We start from the raw sequence: 22,537 nt of genomic DNA, 5'->3' as shown, positions 1-22,537 counted from the left end.
TAGTTAATGTAAAAAATCAGTCGAATAGCCCAAAAAAGATAGTCAATTTTACGTGGATTTACTCGATTAAATAGCATTACCTTCAATTGAACTCGGGAGGTTGTTTCTAGATAGTTCAACAGAATATTATAAAATTCCAGAACAAACTGAATGACGATCACTATTTGTTAATTAATTATAGGCAATTGAAAAAATGCTAATTGAGTAAATTCTTCTTCCGAGCTCTCATCTTAAAAAATTACAGTTTCAAACAGTAAAAATTGCCGTTTCAATATATAGTCCATACTATGAGGAGAAGGGGGAATTCAGATGAGGATAAGGGGGTCTCACACTGGGAAAATTTAATATTTGAAACAGTAAAAATTCTACTCTTAAAAAATACATTTTACCAGTCCAAGAAAGTCAATAATTATAGTTTGATTTTTAGCGTTGCGTTTAAAATTTACCATTTTACTTTGAAAATATTGACGTTGCTTGTATTAGAAATTTAGCAACTGTATTTATACTTTTTACATATAATGCGATTATTTTTTAGGTACGAAATGATAAATATCAAAGTCAAAATTATTAATTATTATACTTTAACATTTTCGACATTCACATAGCGAATATTACTATTTGAAATAGTATTTTCTTCCATGTAAAGAATAAATTGTAGCATTTAAATAATAAATATTACATATTACAAATTACTGTTTGAAATGGTAATTTTTAGCAGTTGATTGGTACTTATTATAAATCGACTATTATTTATTACAGTTTACTTTTTTTCCGTGTACACTAATAATTATAATTATTACATAAGGGGCATTCCGTGCGAAATGGGAAAATGACTAAAATTTAAAAGTTTCTCTAATTCATTCTGATTTAGCCCTAATATATTTTTAAAAGTTTATATTTTACTAATTTGTAAAGAAAATTTTTTTTAATCAATAAGAAAATGAATTTTTCTCTCTTAGTAACTTTTCAGCCGTACTAACTTGTATCCGGTTCAAATGTTATTTTAATAGTTTTAAAAACAAATTCATTTTATGTTTGTTATTAACTACCATATTTATTATTATAGTTTTAAGAACAAATTTTTTTATTTTCGTTATTAATTAACACCTAAGTTTATCAAGATCGTGATGTCAGCATGTTAAATCCTTTATTTGTGTTTTTTAATTAGTTTTTTTTTAATTATTCTAAATAATTTATAGTTAAATATATAAACAATAATGTTTTTAAAGTTGAAAAAATATAAAAGTCTTTTTAATAAACAACTTGATGTAGACATTTTGTACTTGTCCCCAGTCACAAATGCCTGAACCACCAGTCACAATAAAAAAAATTTTTTTTTAATTGTTTCTACGTAGATAATCAGTCTAATTCTTCTTAATATTGAATGTTTGTAGGATAAATTTTGTATTTAGAGGGAAGTATTTTTTAAAAGTTTAGCGGTCGAATTGAAATTCGATTTTAAGTATACCTTTGGTAAGAGAGAAAGATTTTTCGATGTCCCACCAGTCACACTCCGTCAAATGATAATTACGAGAAACTTAAAAAGTAATCGAGATTTTTGACAAAAAGATGTTGTTAGTTAGTTATTCTTCTATATTATTAGATAAATTTTACTGCAGTATAAGTTTTAGTCACATAATTATAGCTTACAATTGATGGAATTCCAGACCCAAATAATATTTGACTCTGATATTTTCTTGAGTAAAAAATATTTTCTTATATAATTAATTTTCTGTGATAAATTTTTATTAAAATACTGGAAGGAATTTTTAATAACAGCACATGTTAATTTTAGCGAGATAATTTTCTTTTTAAAAGACTTCTGACTTGTTTTGTAAAAAAAAAAGGTATATAAAAATTTTTTTAATTAAATAATGTTTGTTGATTCAAGCTTCTTTTCAATATTTGTAAATTTTTTAATATTAAATCTCAAGACAAAATTTACTTCTATCAAGAACTAAATTTTTTGGAGCAAGAGGCTGAATATTCTCAAAACAACAAGATTTTCTTGACTTAAATATATTTTCTTGGATCAAGATACGTATTTCTTAAAGAGAATTAATTTTGTTGGAATAAGTGAAATTTCTCGGGTCAAAAAAAATTTTTTTTTCGCTCAAGAAAATAATTAGGAAGAAAAATATTTTCTTGGCTCAAGCGAACCTTTTTTTCTGTGCAGGGCTTCATATATTTACGCAAAATCGGAGTATAAATATAAGCAATAGAATAGCAATAGGTACAGTTAAAAACGTTAGGTACTAGGGTAGGGGGTGAATATAATCAGCGGGGGATGAAAACTTTAAAAGCTCGACGTCGCGATTGCAGCGCCACAAACTCGAGCACCAAACTCAATCTGACTACATTGAAAAGCGGTACAAAGTGGGGGTAAAAATATCCCACGATCTAGCCGCACTGGGTGGCTCCAGCAGTACAACCCCAACGTTCTCGGTGGTTGTTTCGCGCGCGTCTTAATGAGAATATTGTTGGATAAAAAATTTATCGCTAGTATTTTATCTAAAGATTTTGAAATATCCGTACTCTTTTTTTTTTAAGTAAAATAACGAATAATTTTCCCGTGTGTTAATTAAAAATCCAATAGATCAATAAATAATTAGTGGTGATTGTTTAAATAAAGTTTCAAGTGTAAGTGTAGTTTCAAAGTAGTTCCAAAGTTTTAATTTCTCATCAACGTTGATTAAAATAGATTAATCAAACTGTTGCAATTACATCCCGTTAATCAGTGTCACGGATATGGATTATTTAGGCAATTACAAGTGAATTTTATTACCACTGTAAGATTAAAGAATATCAGTGGTTATTTTTACTGAAAATAAAAGCCGCGTTTAAAGTAAATTTCTGGTGGAAAGTGATTTTGTGGAAAAGTTTCTATTTATTTATTTATTTGTTTTTTTTTATTTGAATTTTAACCGTGTTTTTTATGAATTAAAAAAGTGTGAGTTATTTATGTAACAATAATAATTATTGTTATTATTATTATATTTACTTTGGAACGTATTATGTTGGACGTTCTGCGGATTTATTTTATCACCAATGGATTACTGTGATTTATGGCAACATATACGTACTTATAAATTCATTCTGTGGTTCTATTTGTTCTATTGAATATCTGTATTATGGAATTTATGGATGAATTTGTTTAATTGTGACAAAATAAATACAAATTGAATAATTGGTTGTATAAAATACAACAGTGCTGATATTATTGTGATTATAGTGTTTTTTTTTTAGTGAATATCAACTCAATAAACTGCTGTGTTTATTCGTGTAAGTAAATTTATTTTTACCTGTAAATCATTGAGTTAATTTTAAATTTATGGATTCATTGTATTCTCCAATAGAAAAATTTGTTATAAAAATAACGAATATCAATTTTTTTTGTTAAAAATTTTTACCAGAAAGAGATAATTTTATTACAAAAATTCTCGGGTTTCGGGTTTTCGTACCGTGACTTTCCAATGAAACTGATGGTTTAGTATATAAAAAAATATTTTCATATTTTTACAATATTTATAGTTGATGAACGCGTATTGTTTGTAAAACCCAAAAAATAACAAATTCTTTTTTTATTTTCATTATTATTATTATAAATCAAAACTTTTAAACCGATTAATTATTTTTCGGATAAGTTTGGCAGAGTAATAAATTTAATTTTTTCATCAGCGAAAAATTTATCCATATTTTTCAATGCTATAACCTCAATTTATCAAAAATTTTTTTAAAACTTAAATATGCACGGAAAAAAGAAAACTGTAAAATTCACTCGGATTCTGGTTAATTTTTTATAGTTTCAAACAGTAAAGCGGATATCGGGCTGGCAAAAATATAAATATTACAGAACTTAAAGTAGAAAGTGTAAAAGCCACAGTTTATAATTCAATATCGAAAATAAGTGATTAATAGCTGTCACTATAGTAAATAACGATTCTCTCATCTTAAAAATTACAGTTTCAAACAGTAAAATTGCCGTTTCAATATATAGTCCATACTATGAGGAGAAGGGGGAATTCAGATGAGGATAAGGGGGTCTTACACTGGGAAAATTAAACATTTGAAACATTATAAATCGACTATTATTTATTACAGTTTACTTTTTTCCGTGTGAGGATCAAAATCTATCAAATTTATTAATCAAATTAAAATAATATCTTATAGCTTATAATTTACCTATAAAAACTTGTAAAAATAATAATAATTTCTCTAAAAAATTAAAAAACATAAAAACTTTTAATAACTCCGACATTTTTGTTCTAATAAAATTACTAAACTATTAATTAATTAGTTATAAAACAATATAATTCCTCTTATTAAAAGTTTTGATCCCGAAACCGAAATAAAACAAAAGGACTGGCCACTATTAAAAGTATAAAATCAATATTTGCAAGTGATAAAAAAGTTTCTAGGTCATAAGTAAAATAAAGGATCCGATGAATGGCGTAAAAAATATTTTCCTCAACTTAAACTTTTTATATTCTATTCAAACAAAACTCCTGGGTAGGTCTCCAAAATCCCCGGTGACGGTGAATACGGATAGAAACACGGAGATTAATCAGACCGACTTGATGTCAACGTAGGAATTTTAATGCCCAAAAGAAGTGTATAGCCAGTTCTTTCGCTAGGTTTTCGTAACTCAACTAATATAAACTTAATATAGCTCGTTTTATTTAATTTCATTCCTCGAATTTTATTTCCTTACTACTCTGTCCAACCCCCTGTTTCACTCGCTCGGCTCTTCTAAAACTCAACTTAAAACTGAAAACTGAAAACTCAACTCTAAACTCTTTTCTTTCATTCTACATGCTGCGATGACGATGATGAAGGATGTAGAGGAAGTAATATAATATAATATTCCTGTCCTCATATTTCATTAGCGTGTCCGAGTCCCGTTCGTCTATATAAAAACTTTAGCTTTTGCGAATTTTCAACATCGTCAAATGTTAATTGGAGCTTTTAACTTGGAGACTCTACAAAAATTACACAAACCCAAGGAACTTTTTGTTTCATAAAAAGTATTTATTTTTTAAAAATTCATTTTTATTTATTATTCACGTTCTTTATTCAAGTTTCTTAATAATGGAAAATTTTCAGATTGTGTAAATATTTTATTATTTTCAAGGAAAGAAACATATATTTTTATCTCTTCAGTATTTGTGAAACTTGATATTACATCCTGGATAAAAAATTTTTTCATGTAAATAATTTACACGGAAAAAAGTAAACTGTCAAATTCACTCGGATTCCGGTTAATTTTTATAGTTTCGAACAGTAAAGCGGACATCGGGGTGGCAAAAATATAAATATTTTAGAACTTAATGTAAAAAGTGTAAAAGCCAAAATTTATAATTTAATATCGAAAATAAGTGATTAATAGGTGTAACTATAGTAAATAACGATTCTCTCATCTTAAAAAGTTACAGTTTCAAACAGTAAAAATTGCCGTTTCAATATATAGTCCATACTATGAGGAGAAGGGGGTTTCACACTGGAAGAATTTAACATTTGAAACAGTAAAAATTCTACTCTTAAAAAATACATTTTACCATTCCAAGGAAGTCAATAATTACAGTTTGATTTTTAGCGTTGCGTTTAAAATTTACCATTTTACTTTGAAAATATTGACGTTGCTTGTATTAGAAATTTAGCAACTGTATTTATACTTTTTACATATAATGCGATTATTTTTTAGGTACGAAATGATAAATATCAAAGTCAAAATTATTAATTATTATACTTTAACATTTTCGACATTCACATAGCGAATATTACTGTTTGAAATAGTATTTTCTTCCATGTAAAGAATAAATTGTAGCATTTAAATAATAAATATTACATATTACAAATTACTGTTTGAAATGGTAATTTTTAGCAGTTGATTGGTACTTATTATAAATCGACTATTATTTATTACATTTCACTTTTTTTCCGTGTACACTAATAATTATAATTATTACATAAGGGGCATTATTCTAAATAATTTATAGTTAAATATATAAACAATAATGTTTTTGAAGTTGAAAAAATATAAAAGTCTTTTTAATAAACAACTTGATGTAGACATTTTGTACTTGTCCCCAGTCACAAATGCCTGTCCCACCAGTCACAATAAAAAAAATTTTTTTTTAATTGTTTCTACGTAGATAATCAGTCTAATTCTTCATAATATTGAATGTTTGTAGGATAAATTTTGTATTTAGAGGGAAGTATTTTTTAAAAGTTTAGTGGTCGAATTGAAATTCGATTTTAAGTATACCTTTGGTAAGAGAGAAGGATTTTTCTTAGTCCCACCAGTCACACTCCGTCAAATGATAATTACGAGAAACTTAAAAAGTAATTGAGGTTTTTGACAAAAAGATGTTGTTAGTTAGTTATTTTTCTATATTATTAGATAAATTTTACTATAGTTTAAGTTTCAGTCACATAATTATAGCTTATAATTAATGGAATTCCAGTCAAATTAAAAAAAAAAATATTATCTCAAGAATCAATTTTTTATATTTTTTCTATCTGCAGTTTTGAACATTTTTCTCTATATATAATGTAGAAACTCAAGTATTGAAAATTTTTAACTAAAAAAAAAATTTTTTTGTATTTAATTGAATGTAAAACGCGTTTAAAATTCAGAAACAAACATAAAGTGTTTCATATTTAGTTTTTCGTGACAGAAAAACATTTGTTTGCTAACTCACTCTTGACTAAAAAATTTATCACGAAGGATTGAGTGCAGAACACGTCATTATATTATGCACACAACGCGTAACTGCTTTTGCTTTTTATTTACTCTATTTTAAAACATTCATGCTACCTCTTTGTGTTATTTGCAATAAACGCTCGAGGTATTAAAATCTATTTTTTGTTTCCTTTGAAAACTTGTGCTCAAGCCGGCCTTATAAGCACATATTCAAGTGGCATCCCGGATTACGAGCAAATACTAATTACCGTGGAAAGATGTTTGCTAAAATAAAACAAAAATAAATTAAACGTGAAGCGCAATGTTAATAAAAGAGCTTGCTTGTTAAACTTTTAATGCTTTAAACTTTTGTACTTTCACTGGCTACTTAACTTCAACAACTGTCACTGAGTATTTTATTTTTTTATCACTACAGTAATTGCTCTTTTGAGTTATATGTAAATAATAAAGTAACTATTAAAATTCATTGAAGCATGCAATACTTTTTTTTTACTTCAAATAATATTGTTATTTTTCATATTATTTAATTTATTATTGTCTAATTCCAATATTTTATTTTTTAATTTCTCTGTTGTTTTATTTTAATACACAACTTTTTAAATATTAATTTTTCTACACGCTACCAAAAATTTAACGCTCTCAGTTATTACTATTACAATTCTTGTTTTAAATTAATAATTTATAATTATAGGAAAAAAAACCCAAATTTAAATCGTCAATATTTAAAATAAATTATTTTAACAACTCACATATTAATGATTGCAATTATTATTAACACAACAATAATACTAACAACTGTAAGAGTATGAAGAATTTAACTATCAATTTTTAACTTACATTCAATAGAATTAAAGTCTTTTGATAATTAATACTGGTACTTGCACTTTAACTAAAATGGAAAAAGTATTAAAAATTAGTCATGTATTTTAAATATATAATTTACTTATCTGATAATATAATTAAATATATTATATAATGCATGAACCTATAGTACTAAATACTCATTATATCGTTTCTTGCTTACTTATTAAATCCTTCATCGCTTACTGTACTTAAACTAGTTTAATATTCATTATAAAAATTACTGAAACTTATATTTAAAAATATTTGATTCAACCTTTGGTAGTAATTTTTTTCTAAATAAAATTATATCTTGTAGTTTCATTTTCATAAAAAAATTTACATATCGACGGTCGAATTAGCGATTTGTCTCTCCTTATTTTTTAGAGGGTGATTTTTTAATGTTTTGATGTAGCAATAAATCAATTATAAATTATCCTTAAGTAGATATTAAGTGGTTTTTTAAAGTGACAATAACTTTTGATCTAATTGTTTTTTCGTACAAATGGAAAATTCTCTAAAATGGAGTTAGACAATTTGCTTATTAGAACGTCGATATTGTTTTTGAAATTATTTACATTGACTTCAAATAATTATAAATGATTTGAATCATCCAAACTAAAATATTATACTTCTATTAGATATTAATGATATTAAATGGTATTTTAAAGTTGTTTCGTCTAGCAGTAAAAATAATTTGTTAATTTTTGAACATATTTTATTTATAAGAATATTTGTTAACTAAAACTTTTATTATTAGAAAAAATTTAGCATTAGAAAATAATTTTTACTTCTAGACGAAATATGTGCATAACAGCTGTTATCTAACTTACTCTCTCTACCTTCAAATTATTTCTTTACGCCTACAATTTTCAACTACCAATAATTTTGCACAAATAACGTTACCACACCTATCGACCCTTTTCTCACTCCCTCAAACTGTAACCTCTGACTGTGTCACTTCAAACAAAATTCTTCAGTCAGTCATCTACTCACAAGACGATTGCATCTATCTGTTCATCGACTATATATCGACAATCTATATATCTATCGACAACTTATCAATTTTCTATTAATCAGTAATTAATTTAAAATTTTTACATTAGTAAGAAGTATTTATCAATAAATCGTTAATAATTGTTTTTTCGTACAAATGGAAGATTCTCTAAAATGCACGGAAAAAAGAAAATTCGAAAAATTACAGTATAAAATGTAAAATCGGTCCCGTCGTAATCAAAACTAGAAAAATTACAGTTTGAAATAACATTTTTCTAAATTCAATTTATTAATTTAATATTCAGAGTTTTCCATGTAAATGTTACATTATACAATGTAATTCTTATAAAATCTGTAATAATTACATTTGAAACTGTAATTTTTCCAGTTTTCATCAAGAAGCGCCACGTTGCATTATATACTGTAATTTTTCGAGTTTTCTTTTTTCCGTGTGGAGTTAGACAATTTGCTAATTAGAACGTCGACATGTATGTTTTTTTCGAAAAATATTTTTAATGCTGCTTGAAATGGTTTTAATGTGGATATAACAGACCTCAAATTCGCTGACAGCTACTCGATTGTTGAATAAAAAAAAAAAAAAAATATTCATTGTTATTAATTTTGATATTCGCTCATCATATTTTATGAAATATTCTGATTTTCAGCGCATCAATTACTCATATATCATAAATAATACGATATTCGTAAATTTAATTTGTTAATCTGCTGATACATGATAACCATGATTGTATTATCATTACAAATTTAATGAGCTTCATATTTATAGAGTTCCTTTAAATGAAGTAGAACAATTAGTTGGAAATCTTAAAACTGATAATGTAATTTAATTCCAAATATTTGTCAATTTGCTGATAGATGATAACCATGATTGTATTATCATTACAAATTTGATGGGCTTCATATTTATAGAGTTTCATTGAATGAAGTAGAACTATAATTAGTTGGAAATCTTAAAACTGATAATGTAATTCAATTCCAAATATTTGTCAATTTGCTGATAGATGATAACCATGATTGTATTATCATTACAAATTTGATGGGCTTCATATTTATAGAGTTTCATTGAATGAAGTAGAACTATAATTAGTTGGAAATCTTAAAACTGATAATGTAATTCAATTCCAAATATTTGTCACTTTGCTGATAGATGATAACCATGATTGTATTATCATTACAAATTTGATGGGCTTCATATTTATAGAGTTTCATTGAATGAAATAGAACTATAATTAGTTGGAAATCTTAAAACTGATAATGTAATTCAATTCCAAATATTTGTCAATTTGCTGATAGATGATAACCATGATTGTATTATCATTACAAATTTGATGGGCTTCATATTTATAGAGTTTCATTGAATGAAGTAGAACTATAATTAGTTGGAAATCTTAAAACTGATAATGTAATTCAATTCCAAATATTTGTCAATTTGCTGATAGATGATAACCATGATTGTATTATCATTACAAATTTGATGGGCTTCATATTTATAGAGTTTCATTGAATGAAGTAGAACTATAATTAGTTGGAAATCTTAAAAACTGATAATGTAATTCAATTCCAAATATTTGTCAATTTGCTGATACATGATAACCATGATTGTATTATCATTACAAATTTAATGAGCTTCATATTTATAGAGTTCCTTTAAATGAAGTAGAACAATTAGTTGGAAATCTTAAAACTGATAATGTAATTCAATTCCAAATATTTGTCACTTTGCTGATAGATGATAACCATGATTGTATTATCATTACAAATTTGATGGGCTTCATATTTATAGAGTTTCATTGAATGAAATAGAACTATAATTAGTTGGAAATCTTAAAACTGATAATGTAATTCAATTCCAAATATTTGTCAATTTGCTGATACATGATAACCATGATTGTATTATCATTACAAATTTAATGAGCTTCATATTTATAGAGTTCCTTTAAATGAAGTAGAACAATTAGTTGGAAATCTTAAAACTGATAATGTAATTCAATTCCAAATATTTGTTAGTCTGCTGATACATGATAACCATGATTGTATTATCATTACAAATTTAATGAGCTTCATATTTATAGAGTTCCTTTAAATGAAGTAGAACAATTAGTTGGAAATCTTAAAACTGATAATGTAATTCAATTCCAAATATTTGTCAATTTGCTGATAGATGATAACCATGATTGTATTATCATTACAAATTTGATGGGCTTCATATTTATAGAGTTTCATTGAATGAAGTAGAACTATAATTAGTTGGAAATCTTAAAACTGATAATGTAATTCAATTCCAAATATTTGTCAATTTGCTGATACATGATAACCATGATTGTATTATCATTACAAATTTAATGAGCTTCATATTTATAGAGTTCCTTTAAATGAAGTAGAACAATTAGTTGGAAATCTTAAAACTGATAATGTAATTCAATTCCAAATATTTGTCAATTTGCTGATAGATGATAACCATGATTGTATTATCATTACAAATTTAATGAGCTTCATATTTATATAGTTCCTTTAAATGAAGTAGAACAATTAGTTGGAAATCTTAAAACTGATCATGTAATTAAATTCCAAATATTTGTCACTTTGCTGATAGATGATAACCATGATTGTATTATCATTACAAATTTAATGAGCTTCATATTTATAGAGTTCCTTTAAATGAAGTAGAACAATTAGTTGGAAATCTTAAAACTGATCATGTAATTCAATTCCAAATATTTGTCACTTTGCTGATAGATGATAACCATGATTGTATTATCATTACAAATTTGATGGGCTTCATATTTATAGAGTTTCATTGAATGAAATAGAACTATAATTAGTTGGAAATCTTAAAACTGATAATGTAATTCAATTCCAAATATTTGTTAATCTGCTGATACATGATAACCATGATTGTATTATCATTACAAATTTAATGAGCTTCATATTTATAGAGTTCCTTTAAATGAAGTAGAACAATTAGTTGGAAATCTTAAAACTGATAATGTAATTCAATTCCAAATATTTGTCAATTTGCTGATAGATGATAACCATGATTGTATTATCATTACAAATTTGATGGGCTTCATATTTATAGAGTTTCATTGAATGAAGTAGAACTATAATTAGTTGGAAATCTTAAAACTGATAATGTAATTTAATTCCAAATATTTGTTAATCTGCTGATACATGATAACCATGATTGTATTATCATTACAAATTTAATGAGCTTCATATTTATAGAGTTCCTTTAAATGAAGTAGAACAATTAGTTGGAAATCTTAAAACTGATAATGTAATTCAATTCCAAATATTTTACTTCAATTTATTGATGTTTTGCTTATTAAAAGTTATTTACTTGTGCAAGTGATTCACTATGCTAGTCAAATTGAAAATTGTTTTGTAAGAATAATTATATTGAAGCTCGGGAAACTTTAGACTCCTTTTAGAAATTTAAGAAAATTAAAAAAATTATTCATTGTTATTAATTTTGATATTCGCTCATCATATTTTATGAAATATTCTGATTTTCAGCGCATCAATTACTCATATATCATAAATAATACGATATTCGTAAATTTAATTTGTTAATCTGCTGATACATGATAACCATGATTGTATTATCATTACAAATTTAATGAGCTTCATATTTATAGAGTTCCTTTAAATGAAGTAGAACAATTAGTTGGAAATCTTAAAACTGATAATGTAATTCAATTCCAAATATTTGTCAATTGCTGATACATGATAACCATGATTGTATTATCATTACAAATTTAATGAGCTTCATATTTATAGAGTTCCTTTAAATGAAGTAGAACAATTAGTTGGAAATCTTAAAACTGATAATGTAATTCAATTCCAAATATTTTACTTCAATTTATTGATGTTTTGCTTATTAAAAGTTATTTACTTGTGCAAGTGATTCACTATGCTAGTCAAATTGAAAATTGTTTTGTAAGAATAATTATATTGAAGCTCGGGAAACTTTAGACTCCTTTTAGAAGTTTGAGAAAATTAAAAAAAAAATATATATTTTTTTGCATTTTTGTGAATTCATTTGCAAGTATATAAAATTTCATTCAACATAAAATTTAATTTCTCGTTTTCCTCATACTATTCGATATTGAATATCATTTGCAGTGTCGTAATTCAATTCCAAATATTTTACTTCAATTTATTGCTGTTTTGCTTATTAAAAGTTATTTACTTGTGCAAGTGATTCACTATGCTAGTCAAATTGAAAATTGTTTTGTAAGAATAATTATATTGAAGCTCGGGAAACTTTAGACTCCTTTTAGAAGTTTGAGAAAATTAAAAAAAAAATATATATTTTTTTGCATTTTTGTGAATTCATTTGCAAGTATATAAAATTTCATTCAATATAAAATTTAATTTCTCGTTTTTCTCATACTTTTCGATATTGAATATCATTTGCAGTGTCGTAATTCAATTCCAACATTCATTGAAGTTTATCTTCAATTTATTTTTGCAACTGTAATTAAAACTAGGGGTGTACGAATAGTGTTCGAATCGATTCGAATCGAATAGTACTATTCGATTCGAAATTCGAATCGAATATTCGAATAGTTCGAATAATTCGAGTAGTTCGAATAATTCGAATATTTTAAATAATTCAAACATTCGTTTTCTGTCGATAAACCAACTAATTTTTATGTAAAAATTAATTTGTTTTATTTTATTTGACTAAAGGAGTCTTCATAATTATTTGATAGTAAAGGCTGCTTATTATATTTATAATAAATATTTCTTGGTGGGGGCATTTATAATAAATATTTCCTGTTACGGGGCACCTCGTCATTTTGACATTTCTCCGGGAAAATTCGATTTTATTTTAAATAAGATCTACGACACGGTGGTTCAGACATTGAAAGAGTGTAAAGGTAGCAATGAAAAGCGACAACAATGAAAACATCGCATAAGCTTTTTAATAAAAGATTTTATAGATATGATATTTATCATATTTGTGAAATATATAAAAATTCGTGTGGGTATTTAAATGATAGGTCTCGATAAGTGTAACTCGAGGATGAGCTTATATCGTTAAAAACATCATCAGTAGACAACATATCAATGTCATTTCTTAGTTATTGACATTTTTCAAGATATAAGCTCATCCTGATGTTACACTCATCGAGACCTTTCATTTGAGTACGCACACGATTTTTTCATATATTTTATAAACCTATATGATATTTCCCATATTTGTGGAATATATAAAATTCATAAAAAATTCGTGTGGGCTATGTAAATATTACTATAATGTAATATAGCTATAGACGTAATTTATTTCAGTTAAGAGAAAAATAAATTAATTTAAATAACCTTAGCTAGAGCTAAAGCTATAGAATTTCCATAGTCTATATTTACACTTTTTCAATGTCTGATCTATCGTGCCCGTAGATCTCATTTATTAAAAAAATCGAATTTTCCCGGAAAAATGTCAAAATGGCGAGGTGCCCCGAGGCGGGGAATCCGAATACACCAAGAGATATTTATTACAAATAATAAGCAGACTTTACTATCGAATAATTATGAAGACTTTATTTAGTCAAATAAAATAAAACGAATTAATTTTTACACAAAAATTAATCAGTTTATTGACAGAAAACGACTGTTTGAATTATTTGAGCTATTCGAACGATTCGAATTATTAGGACTATTCGAATTATTCGAACTATTCGAAGTACTCGAACTATTCGAATATTCGATTCGTAATTCGATTCGAATTCGAGGCGAATTAATCGTAAACTCGAATATTCGCACACCCCTAATTAAGAGCGGTTTATAGTTGATTTTCAAACGTGTTTTTCTCATGTATGTGATAAAATTTCGAAAAAAAACGCTTCGCTCTTCGATAGATAATTAAATTATCTATCGAAGAGCGAAGCGCTTTTTTGGAAAATTTTCATTTATTTATGCATAAAATGCGTTTTAAGATTCCATTTGTTGTACAAGTATGACAGAGATACTTTCGTTTGTCTAATAGAGGGCGAGAGAGAGAAAAAATGTAAACCCTTCTTAAAAGGTAAAAGGATGTATTTTTCTGTGTCATTCGATATTTTTTGACGAACCGGGGTCGAGGTTATTTAAAGTATTACAAAGCAAGCTTCAACCTTTAGAATGAGTATTTCTATTGTTTAAACTAAAAAAAATTCATTGATATTTTTCTCTGTAGATTTTAAAAGTAATGAAAGTCAAGTTAAAAGTAACAAATTTTTAATAATAATATTTTTAATAAATCTTTATTTATTTAATTAGAATAAAATTGTCATTACTTTTATTTTGCAAACGTGTGACGAGAATAATAATAATACCTTATTATTTTAAGCATAATATTTATTGTTTGCTTCGATTTTTATTATTCAATTTATTTAGTAAAAATAAAAGTGAAATTTCAAATTATTTTTCCATATATTGACTAATTTTTTTTCTTACTTATTATTATTTCAAACAAGTAAATTATAAAAAAATTATTTTTTTAAAAATTTCAATAATAACAACCGTAAAATAAAAAAAAAAAAGTATAACCCCTATAAAAATCAAATAAATCGTTAAATAATGACAAAATGATCGTCTGCAACTTTATCACGCGATCTAAACTGAGAAACAAAAAAATACTTTAGTAACTCTGGGATTACTTTGAAGACCTCAAGGGAACAAGATTGATGGTTTAAGTTTTACTGACTCATTACCATCAGTATTTATATCACCTTTTTTTTTACTCGCATAAACTCTTATTAACTTTTTTAAATTATTCCAAAAAGCCAGCAAGTTATTCAGCAAAAAATCCAATTGTTTTCCTCTATTTTTTCCATTAAACATTTTTAACTCTCGTTAAAAAATTCAAGCAATACTCATTTATCTCCCTTGACGAGACTTCGGGGGGTTATAAAATAAATCCACTTAAATATTCAGGGATTTTTGTTACGAAAAAATATTCACGGTCAGCAGAACAAAAAATTTAACCAAACAAAGAAAGTACGGAAAAAAAAAAAACAGAGATAAAGGATCTAACGTGAGTTGTTTGATGGGTTTGTCCTTACAAATGTTCACACTCTTTTTAGGCTCTACACCCCGGAGACACTTCAAGCAGAAACATAAAAAATTACCGAGAAAAAAGGTTCGCTTTTTTATATTGAACTAATTTTTTACTCCAAAGTCTAAAGATTTTTTTTTTACTTTATTTTATATTTTTATTTTTTTTTCGCAAATCACGCAATAAACTAGATAAATAAAGGTGCCGATTATTGGTGAATTTGTGCACTGGGTTATCGATAATAGTGATACTAATGAGCGTCGATAACGAGAACTTGAAATTTAACAAGGGATGTGCATTCCGCTTGGGTGAATTTCAAAATAAATGAGAAGTTTTATTTCATTTATTGTTAAATCGACTACAATGTACAAAAAATACCGTCTCTATCTCTGTAGTATAGAATTTCATTGTTTGTTTTAAAAACGTTCGAGAACAAAAGATTTTTTTTTAATTCATTTTTTTACTCGATATTTTATGGCTGATCAGTACTTTTAAAGTTTAATTAATGGTTCTTGATAGATGTTAATTATTAGAGAGCTCAATTCAATCATATTTTGTGTTATTCTATGGGCATTCATACTCAGATTTGCTTTCAAATTACTCGGTCATTAATTAATTCAATAATTTTTTGTTCATAAATAAAGTATTTTGATCTATTCATCGTTAATTAAATGCTGCAAAGTTATTGAAAATTTTATTTCATGAGAGCACTCAATAATACAAATACCTACTCAATGAATTGTTTTAATTAATTGTTTGTTGAAAACAGCAACTGAATGGTTTATACCAAGTTTTAATAAAGCGATAAAATTTTATTGCAAATTATAATATTTATTCATACTGTAAAAATATTTTGAGAATGGAGTTTTTTTTTTTAATTGACGCAGTAAATTTTTAATTTTTTTTTTATTAGATAAAAATAATAAAATAGTTAAAAATTAAAAAAATTAATTTATGGGGCTTCCATGCAAAATGGAAAAATGACTAAAATTTAAAAATTTCTCTAATTCATTTTAATTTAGCCCTAATATATTATTAAAAGTTTATATTTTACTAATTTGTAAAGAAAATTTTTTTTAATCAATAAGAAAATGGATTTTTCCCTCTTAGTAACTTTTTAGCCGTACTAACTAGTATCTGGTTCAGGTGTTATTTTAATAGTTTTAAAAACAAATTTATTTTATGTTTGTTATTAATTAACATATTTATTATTATAGTTTTAAGAACAAATTTTTTCATTTTCGTTATTAATTAACACTTAAATTAAGTTTATCAAGATCGTGTTGTCAGCATGTTAAATCTTTTATTTGTGTTTTTTAATTAGTTTTTTTTTAATTATCCTAAATAATTTATAGTTAAATATATAAACAATAATGTTTTTAAGGTTGAAATAATATAAAAGTCTTTTTAATAAACAACTTGATATAGACATTTTGTACTTGTCCCACCAGTCACAAATGCCTGTCCCACCAGTCGCAATAAAAAAAATTTTTTTAATTGTTTTTACGTAGGTAAGCAGTCTAATTCTTCATAATATTGAATGTTTGTAGGATAAATTTTGTATTGAGAGGGAAGTATTCGTTAAAAGTTTAATCGTCGAACTGAAATTGGACTTTAAGTATACCTTTGGTAAGAGAGAAGGATTTTTCTTAGTCCCACCAGTCACACTCCGTCAAATGACAATTACGAGAAACTTAAAAAGTAATCGAGTTTTTTGACAAAAAGATGTTGTTAGTTAGTTATTCTTCTATATTATTAGATAAATTTTACTGTAGTATAAGTTTCAGTCACATAATTATAGCTTATAATTGATGGAATTCCAGAGTCAAATGTCCCACCAGTCACTATGGAATGCCCCATATAAAAAATAAATTTTAATATTTAAAAAAAATAGCATTAATATTTTTTTTTAATTTTTACAAGTATCATTTTTTGATAATTTGTTAAGAAATTATAAAAATTTATTAATAAGATTTAAAAACAATCTTTATTAAACATTTGAATTAGAATCTTTATTTACTCCGCAATTCCCCAAGAAAACCTAAATTTACCCTGAATGCATTCCTAACTTCTTACAGTATAAGTACGACCCGATAAATTTAGAGAACAAGGGGTTAAATTCCCACGATCTAAATAACTTGAAGCTGCATTAACAATCCGGATTAATTCGTATATATTATCACGATCAGGAATTCATAGAGCCGGGAGTCAGTATGACAACCGATCGCTGCATTTGTCATTCCAGAGAGACATCTGGTCTGGAGTTCCTGCCTCCGAAATCGTGCCCGTGGTCTATTAGTGACGTACGATCAGTTTAACCAACGCCTCCGGTAGGTGACACTGCATTTGAACAAAGGACCGTTCATGCAGACAAGATCTTAGACTCTCCCAGTGACAATCGATTTGTTCAATATAATATAATATCTACTTCTACTAACTTTGATGATGATAATAACAATAATGATAGTTAAATGAGTGATTAATTGCTCGAGATATCTCAGTGATTGCTGATATCATATTTCCGCTCTGGGTTTCCGTACAATTCGCGACATTAGACAAACTTATGTTTAATTCTTTTATTTTTGTTGTCGAGATTCCAATTAATAGAAAGTCGGCGAATTGGATATTAAATGAGAGAATTTAGCGGACAGGAGAGAAAAGTAGCTTTGTCATTTCCAACAATGAGCTTTGCAATTTAATTGCCGAGATAAAAAAGTACATTGGACAGTTTTTTAATTGAAAATCTTGTTGTTCCGAAAGTAACTTTTAAAAAGCGAGGATGGTTTTATTTGTCGAGTGTGATGTTTAAGATTGCTTGAGACGTCTAGAAACTTTTTTTTTTTACGGTCAATTTTTTTTCGCTGCCTATTTTCAGTCCTCATTTTATTTCTCACTAGCATTGGAGTAAACAACCAGAGAAATTGGACGGTTTCAAGAGTATAAAGTGGCTTCTTCTATTACCGCTTGGTACTTGTTCATTTTTGCTCATCTTTAGTCCATGTGAAATGTTGTGAAATACTGGAAAAAAAAATCAAGATCTTTTCGTCAAAAATTTTTTTACTTAATTTTAATCCAAAATTATTTAAATTTTAATTCCAATTTCTAGAATACATTAATTTAATGAAAAAATAAATTCTTTATCGACAAGCGAAGCGCTTTTTTCGGAATTTAAACTTATACATGAGTAAAATATTTTTAAACTTAACCATCAACCTTCTTTTATCATTGTTACATTGTATTTTTTGTTTGTAGAATTTTTTTTCGATAGTTAATACAAATAATAATAAAATTCTAAACCTTATTTTGGTCTAAGATAAAATATTACATCTTTTAAAATTTTTTTTTAACGCCTAAATTGATTTTGTAGCACAAAATTTTGTGTTTAAAAATTAAATGTTTTTTTTTTTAAGTCACACTGCGAAAAAAAAGTATTATTGTCTAAACGAGAATTTCTTGGTACAAGGATTCCGTTAAAAATATTTATTTTATTATCATTAATTACTAATTTCTTGATAAAAAAACATCAATATTTATTTTTTTTATTATATTAGGTATTTGTAAGTATATTATAGGTAAATAAAAGAATAGCTTTACTTGAATTAAGTAAAAATTATTTCTATCAATTCAAAAAATTATTGAGATAAAAATGATATATTCTCAAAAATTTTAAAAAATATTTGTTCTTATATGGGTGATTCTCTGTAAGGATGTTTTTCGCTGTCCCAGGCATTTTTTTATTGGAAAAATTGTTATTTTGTTACTAAAAAAAATTTATTACGAAAGTAAAAAAACATTTCTATTTGGAGCATTGAAAACTAAAATGAGATAAATTGTGGTTTTTTTGCTATAAATTCGTAAACCACCGAAATAACAGTCCCCTGGGCTGTCCCATTCCCAAAATTAAAACTTTAAGATTAAATTTTAAGTTATTCGTCCATAGCATATAATTTGGTCCATAATGTTTATAAACTTAATTAGTTAACTAACAATCTTCTTCAATAAAAAGTACCTAAAGTTAATTTGTTTCATTAAATTCATTAAACCAAAGTTTGTCCCAGGCATTTTAAGAACAGTCCCCTGCCAAAAGTTCAAAGCCAAAAAAAAAAATCCAGCGTGTTATTTTACCTTTTGTAAGGTTTATAAGGACCTAGCTAGCCTTGAGTTAATAACCATAGGGCTGTTAGCGCTTTATCGCCATTTTATTTAGTGTCAAAGTACCGTTTGTGCTGGAAATATGTGTCTGGGCAACTTCAAAACTCAGTCTCCTGGCAACTATTTTTATTTATAAAATTGGATCCATAAGTCTTAATATCATTCTAATTAATGTAAACATTCATTGAGAACTTGAAAAGTTGAATGCATTGAAATAGTTTGCTTGATTTTTCTCAATTTGATAAAAAAAACAGTCCCCTGGCAAACAGTCTCCTGACATGTTATATGGCAAGAGACACACAAATATCGAAAATACAAAAATTAATTTGGCTGTTTATTTATTATCATTAAGCTCATAGTTTTGTAGCCCTTGTTAATTTTTTTTTCTAATAAAATTAAAAATAATTTGGTCGGACAATTTTGTAAAGATTTAAGACGTCCTTACAGATAATCACCCATATAAAGCTAAATTTTTCTCAATAAAAGTATTTTTTTTCTCAGTGCAGAACATAAAATTTTAGTTTCTGTCCCTATCATAAGCAGAGCAAAATTAAAACCCGTCGGCTGCCTGCTATTTCTCCGGCTTAATAATTTTCGAGCGACCTTAAAAAAAATTTCAAAGTGGATATTAATGATAAACAAACTACTCCAAACTTGGACAAACATTCTCTAAAAAAAGAATATAATTTTTAAATGTAAATAGTTAAACAGGGGGGGTTAGAGGCCAACCCCGAGCGCCACCTAGCGGCCACCACCCGGAACTATGACGAGTTGTGTACCCTCTATCGGTAACTTATCTAGCGTTATCTGGAATATCGACGGGTGATTATTTGTTACCGACATCTCTGAGCGTGAATTTGGAGGGCGCTTTTGGACCTTATGTGAGGTGGGGAGAGGTTGTTTTTGAATTTCGGCGGGGTTATTGGTGGGGGTTATGTTATTATTAATATTCTTATCTTATGAACAATTGTTATCTAATAAATTTTCTTATCTTTATGAGTCAGTAACTTTCTCTCCAAAAATTTATTTAAGCTATTTATTGATCAGCATACTTTTACAATTAATCATCATTTATTTGAAAAATTAGTTATTTTATTAAATTGTTGATCAGCTTATCAGCTTTGTGACTCATTTTTAGTAACAAATACCCCCAATTTTCATCTACTTTTGGTGGGGATTCGGGCTATAAGACCCAACAATACTCACCGCATATCTACAGTTCTAAAAATTTTTTTTCGAGTGAAGTCGTTCAACGGATGGTACTATGTTTGTAGATAAGTTTTTTAAAGTGTTTGGTATCGAATTTCTCATTGAAAACCACGACTTGTTGGATGTTCTCAGAGACTTGACTGCACTGTAAATCCAAGTGTTTTAACAAAACACACATAAAGTGTTTTGTTTCTATCTTAAAGCATTGTAGTCACTTTTAAAACACTTCCATGTGTTTTGAATTTCCTATGTTAAATGCCCATTTGTAGTCACTTTTAAAACACTTGGATTTACAGTGTGTTTGTCCCAGCACACTCCAACTCATAGACACCCTTGATGAGCTTATCGAATTACTCAAACATTTGAGAAATCATGAAAAGGATATTCTTAAGTCTCGCAGTTGTGTATATGATGCTATTAACGATTTAGTCTATCCAGATTACAGAATTAATGTTGACAACGACTCAGAACATTCAGACTCTTTTAAATTGTTCACTATTTATTCAACTGCTAGCATCTTCATTCATCAAGCTCGTGAATTTGCTCAAGTTATTACGGATATTATAAAATTATCTGCACTGAAGGAGCGTATGACTCAACAGGAAATTATCAAACAGATTTCAAAATTGGAGTTATTGAAAAAACGATTAGCGGAGGAATAGACAAGATGGAGATCATCTTGGATATTACAGGGTTTGAGATACGTGGTGAAGAGTTTATAGTTAAAGAACTTTGTGCGATTTATATTTCTGGTGACATTATCAATAGAGGAGCATATGAGTGCCGATATTACATCTTCAAACCACCGTTTGATAACCCTAATGAAGGGTGGGTTTCAGAAACCACCGATTATAAGGGTTACAAACATGGAATACAATGGGATACTGGTGCTAATACTCGCAATTCACAATTCATTATTATTCGCTTTTAAACTGAATTCAACATCTTCTGGCTTATGTTTTAATATATATTCCTCAACATCCTTCAACTCATAGCTCCCAGTTGGTATCGTTATTACTTTATCAGCCCATTTAAGGCCACTTCCAATATAAATTTTATTAGCACCTTCATCAATATTAGGTATTGAATTATACGTTAACAGTTCCACTAATCCCAAAACATAAGTTTTTATAGGTGATAACTCAATTGGTGGAAAATATTGAGCCTCCAATACAGAGTTATTTCCCGATAGTGTCAACGACAATGACTCATCCATGACTGATAGCTGATTAAACTTAACATGTGAATTTATAGTTGATCACTCAAAAATTTAAGACATAAGTGTCCACATATAACTGTATTGTAATCTTGGTATTTTTGCTGGTTATACTTAACGCTACTCACATCAAGATATTTCATGAGATCACTAGGTGGTTGAAGATTTCCAAAGCTATCGAAATAATTAACATCATTATTATTTTTCTTATAGGCAACCCAATGTGTCCCATTCCCATTTTTATCATCCAGATTTATGATTGCAGATTCATTCGTCCATGGTTTAGACTTTGGTAAATCATTTCTCATGAAGACACCTCGAAAATATGGGATTTTTAAATCCTCTGCATATTTTATTA

General features: G+C 26.9%; 1 protein-coding gene across 7 annotated transcripts in view; it reads left to right on the top strand.

Moving 5' to 3' along the window:
• The window catches only part of LOC123261588 (hemicentin-2-like), a 295,756-nt gene that overhangs the window by 6,054 nt on the left and 267,165 nt on the right, over nt 1-22,537 (top strand). For 3 of the 7 annotated variants that reach the window (XM_044723273.1, XM_044723269.1, XR_006508691.1), the window contains exon 1: nt 2,418-3,282. The exons of 2 other annotated variants lie outside the window; for them this stretch is intronic. The gene's annotated coding sequence lies outside the window, so the exon portion shown is untranslated. Of the gene's footprint in view, nt 1-2,417; nt 3,283-22,537 lie in introns of those variants that run through there. 2 more of the 7 variants (XM_044723274.1, XM_044723272.1) reach the window with 1 other exon arrangement.

Source organism: Cotesia glomerata, linkage group LG3 (genome assembly GCF_020080835.1).
Source record: "Cotesia glomerata isolate CgM1 linkage group LG3, MPM_Cglom_v2.3, whole genome shotgun sequence".
NCBI lineage: Eukaryota > Metazoa > Arthropoda > Insecta > Hymenoptera > Braconidae > Cotesia > Cotesia glomerata.
Note: the sequence above shows the minus strand (reverse complement) of the source record. Positions and strands in the feature narration are given on the sequence as shown.